The sequence below is a fragment of the Lissotriton vulgaris genome, chromosome 8 (assembly GCF_964263255.1).
Source record: "Lissotriton vulgaris chromosome 8, aLisVul1.2, whole genome shotgun sequence".
In the NCBI taxonomy this organism is placed as follows: domain Eukaryota; kingdom Metazoa; phylum Chordata; class Amphibia; order Caudata; family Salamandridae; genus Lissotriton; species Lissotriton vulgaris.
This window is the reverse complement of record NC_141696.1, coordinates 186,877,568-186,882,660: the sequence shown is the minus strand read 5'-3', so window position 1 is coordinate 186,882,660 and position 5,093 is coordinate 186,877,568. Positions and strand designations below refer to the sequence as shown.

The 5,093-nt window shown below is 48.7% G+C and overlaps 1 pseudogene; it reads right to left on the bottom strand.

Moving 5' to 3' along the window:
* Positions 1–3,849: 3,849 nt before the first annotated feature.
* On the bottom strand, positions 3,850–4,380 carry LOC147696844 (phosphopantothenate--cysteine ligase pseudogene; annotated as a pseudogene).
* Between the last annotated feature and the right edge of the window lie 713 nt (positions 4,381–5,093).

Below are 5,093 nucleotides of genomic sequence, written 5' to 3'. Positions count from 1 at the left end.
ATTATGCATATACTGCACTGTCCCACTCTGTACTGTGGCACACATGTTTGTGTGCCACAGTGCAGAGTGGGAGACCAGACAGCATGTCAAGCCTTCATAACTCCTGATGAAAACCCCATGAGTTCCAATCTCACGATATTACTTCCCCCGATCTATAAGATCATAGAGTGGACAGAGTCCTGCCTCAGTCAGGATAGGAAATCGGATTAACACGATTAAAGAACAAGCATTGGCATAGCCAATAGGTCTCGCCTTTTGGATACTGTAAGTGTTTAGCCATGCAGCACGTTATCCTGGGTGCAGCCAGGGATTGAAGAGCTATACAATTACTATACACTGGGTCATGCAGTCTGATTCAGAAATACATGCTTGCCTCAGGAAACATTTATGGACAAATTGCAAGGTTTTTTAACATACAGACAGACAGACAAGGTCCTCAATGCAAATCAAATCAACAGCAATATGACATTCTGTGTGAGTCTGTATCAATAGAGTATAGAACAGCCTGAAGAATCAGCGTCACGGGCAGTTATGCCTAACACAAAAAGATGACGGATTTAACACCTACAACTGTTAACATTGCAATACATTTACAAAAGCCTTATTGTTTGAGAAGTGCATGAACCTTGCTATAAAGTCGAGCAAAATGTCCCATAGCTTGCTTCTATTACCTCTATTGAAGTCCGAGTTTAGATCCATAAATGCCATCTAGACCGAGCCACCCTTGGCCACAGTATACTATAGTATGTGTAAGTTCAAACGCTGAACAATAGTGCTGCCCCACTGTCTAAAGCTGTACTGCAAGCCAGACAGTATATTATTATCTGGGGCCCAAGATGCAAACATAGTGAGGACGACCCGGGCAAAAAACTGGACCACAGAGTCAATAAACGATATGGGCCTTTCACATCACAGGTTGCCCTTACGATCCGTCTTGAAGACGGGGATAATTATAGGCTCAGTATAAGACAAAGGAATTCCCACTTTACATGCGGTATTTTAAGTATGGGTAAATGTTGGCACCCGTGTAAGTGGATCTATTTCATATAAGACAGCGGGCATTGGCCCATTCAGGACTCATTAGTGAGTCAGATGGCATTAAAAAGCCAAGAGAAATGCTTTGGTTGCCTTTTATGGACACAGACATCCAAAAGTTTGTTAATGGTTTTCCTGCCTGTCAAATTTCTGACAGGATGCTAAAGACTCGTACTGCTGAGCACGTATTTAAATTTAGAGTTTTGCCAGCTGATCCTAGAAGGAGCTGGCTACGGATTATTTAGGGTTATATGAAGGAACTGGGCTATGCTAAATTTATTTTGTTGGTTGAAAGCTTTATTCGATATGCAAAGATATCTTACAAGCATAACATACGTTAAAAAACAACATTTAGAAAAAGTACAGGTATGTCATACATTTTAAAAAGGTAACATTTTAGGGAACCCCTGAGATAAATTAGCTAAAAAAGAATTAAATCGATATAGTCAATCTATTGCAACGAATCAACCAAGAACGTTTTAAAAATTTGGAAACACCACAAACTATAAGTGGAGAGGTATCAGTCAATAAAATTCGGAGAGCCACCGAATGCATGCGTGTTCCCAGGCATTTGAAGAGGGGTTTCAACCAGTATCTCCTTGGATGGATATAGTCTGGGCACTCAAAGAGTACATGTGCCACCGTCTCAGGCCTGGTTGGACAACAAGCGCAAAAGGGGGATAAATGAGCATAGGACTTCCACTTCGATACAGTTGCTCTTAACGGAAGAGTGCCAACTCTGAACTTGAAGTAAAGGGCCCTGTCCATTGGCATAGTAATTAGGTCCATATAGGGTTCAAATGATACCACATCCTTTACTTTGAGGAACGCTGCAGTTGAATTGCAATGATGTGGATTCCCAATTAGTTGGCAAGAGACCCAGTCCCAATATAGTTTTTTGAGGACTGCCTTAGGAGGAGCAGATCTTGTAGTCCAGCAGTCTCCTAGGCCCAGTTCCCCCAAAAGAGATTTTATGTTCCTCAGCCACTTGATCTTGTTCCAGCCCCCCGTGTTCAATATTTCTGATAGGCCATCGGCATAGGATTTTAATTCCGGGACCCTCCATACGCGGGACCATAGGAGCAATGGGCGAAGACGGGCCTGGTCTTTGATGCTTTTGCAGCCCAAGTCCAAGAGCACTGGAACTGTTGGAGTGCTCAAGGGAAGAGCTAGGAGGTCCTTCAGGAACTTATTTTCAGTCTTGGATAGGGAATCCAAATTGCAGTGACCCCATAACTCTGCGCCATACAAGGCAGAAGTAACCCCCCTTGTCTTGTAGATCTCAATTGCAGGCGCCACTGAAGATCTGGGGGATGCATGATTTTCCTTGAGTAAGGCACCCCCAACCCTTTTGTGACAGAGGACCATCTTGTCGATATGTGAAGGCCAGCTCATTTTATCATTCAGGCGTAGTCCCAAATAATCAAATTCTGTCACTTTCTCCAGAGGGACTGAATTCAAAGTAGGAGGGCGACCTAATTTCCTTGGTGGACGTAGTATCAGATATTTCGTTTTTTCTACGTTTAACACCAGCCCTCTGGTTACGCAAAAGTCCTGAAAACGGGTCAACAACTTCTGGAGCCCCTGAGGGGTCTTGGAAATGAGCTGAGTGTCATCCGCGAACAATAATGTTGGGATCCGCACACCCCCCAGACAGGGTGCGTCCGCAGGTTCCTGTAGGAGATGCTCCACCACACCATTTACATATAAGGAGAAAAGTGTGGGAGCTAACACGCAACCCTGTCTGACACCCCTACAGACAGGGATCCTATCTGTTGTTTCGCCATTTCTCCCCCAGCGAACCTGGGCGAAATTGTTCGTGTGGAGTTTCATAAGAAGAAACAAAATGTACGGGGGCAGGCCCAAACGATGGAGAACCCTCCAGAGTTCTTCCCTGGGAACTAGGTCAAAGGCAGTCTTCAAGTCAATGAAGGCCAAATAGAGACTGCTCTTGCCCAGTTCCACCACCTTCCAGTGCAATAGTGTTAGCCTAAAGACCTGCTCAATTGTGCCTGTTCCTGAGCGAAAGCCTGCTTGGAAGTCCGATAGAACTTGATTCTCATCCACCCATTGAAGGATTCTCCCCAGAATGACTTTTCCAGCTACTTTTTGTGTAGAGTCAATCAGGCTTATTGGCCTATAGTTCCCTGGAATGTCTCTACTTCCCTTTTTAGGTTTCGGCTACCGTCCCACTGCTTAAGCAGTGGGTGGGCGGAGCCGAAATCTTTTGTTACTAGTATGGGGGGCCTGAACACGCCCCTCTTCTCGATTGGCTGGCCTCGTAAATGCTGGCCAGCCATTGGAGGAGAGGAGCGTCACTGAGTTCAGGGCCCGCCTTGACGCGATTCGGGGGCGTTTCCGTGTCTTTTTTTAAGTCACGCCCTCTCCTCTTCCCATTGGCTGGAATTTTACCTTCCAGCCAATGGGAAGGGGAGAGCACGCAAACACCCCCCCGAATCGCGAAGCGACCTGTTGCTCTGTTCCAGACTTGCCTCCCGCTGTCTGTGTCCGCCCCCCCCCCCCCTCCCCCTCCCGCTGTTGAGGACTGTACCGTGAGTTATGATGTTGAATTAACGGTAACTGACAACTGCAATGTTACAAAACAACCCTGACATTGTTACGCAAATTATTTTTCACATACCAACTCATGGCTGTTCCTGAATTGGAAAACGTAAACAAACTGCCGGTACTTTTTTTTTTCTTTTACAGAAAAGTGGGACCCATAGACTGGCACAGGGCTGGTGGTTATTTAGTGTCCTGAGGCGGGTGGTATTGTGAATGGGTCAGTAACAGACTAACTGTGTAACATGGCATTCAGCGCACGTAGTTACCCAGGGGGTTGAGCGCCTCGGCTGCGGCCCGCAGCAAGTGCAGGTAGTAGGACAGAGTGCCGAAGTCCACGGCCAGCAGAGTGCCCTCCTGCCGCACCTGCTGGTAGCGCTCCAGGACCGGCACGATCCCCGGCAGCAGGCTCTGCTCGGCCTCCACCCTGCTGCAGCAATCGTCCCCCGGCACCACCCGCAGCGCATCCAGCCAGCTGAGCGCCGCGAAGCGCCGGCTGTAGGGGCTAATGTAGCGCTGGCGGTGCAGAAAAATCACGGCATAACCGGCTTCCAAGAAACTCTCTGCAGACACAGCGCCTTGCCAGCCGCTGCTGAAGTTATCCAAGAATCTGACAGTGCGGGACTCCAGGGGCACTTTGGTACCGCCGGAGGTCACCAGTACCACCCGCCTGCCCTCGGCCCCGTGCCGAGCCATAAAGTCCCTCATCAGTTGGGCGGAACATTCGATCCCGGCCGGTGGCGGAGGGAAATCCATCCCCAGGGATCCGGCCGCTTCCGCCATGGCGAGATAACTCTGGCTGATTGTACTCAGACAGCAACGGTAGAAATGATTGGGAGGCGGGGCCAGGCTCTGTCATTTTAGGTACGGGCAAATGGGTTAAAATGGAAGCGATCTTAGTTGTGGGCAAGGGGCTGACATTGCCGCTGTGGAGCCACGATACTTTATGTCGAAGAGCCATGGAGGAAGTCAGAGTTGGTGTTATGAAATTTTGAAATGAAAGCTAACACTGGCTTTAGGATGATCTAATGTCCGATATGGACACGGATCTCCGCCGCTGATTTGAATGTCCTCCGTGCCGACCTCATCCCTCATCTGATGTAAGTACTCGTTCCTTCCAGCTGCGCCCGCACCCCGTGATGTCTTGAGCCACCCCTGAGCAGGTTCACATGCTAGCAATGCTCCCCCTAAGGTGCGGGGAAGCTGTTCCCCCGAGCGCGCAGTGGTGTGTGTGGAGCGCGCACACACAGTACATCGTTAGGAAAGCACTCGCGCCGCCGCTTTTGAAATGCGGCGCGAAATATGGTAATTTCCTGTCTGCAGGAAGCCTCTGCAAGCAGTGGCTCCTGCGCTTGCTGCATTCCTTTCATAATGGAGCGCAGCCGGGGCTGTGTGTGGGCCTTTGTGAAAATATATTCTTTAATTGCGGCACCGTCCTGTGCTGCAATTAACATAAATATGTTCACAATGGCCCACACTCGGCCCCCAGCCGCGCT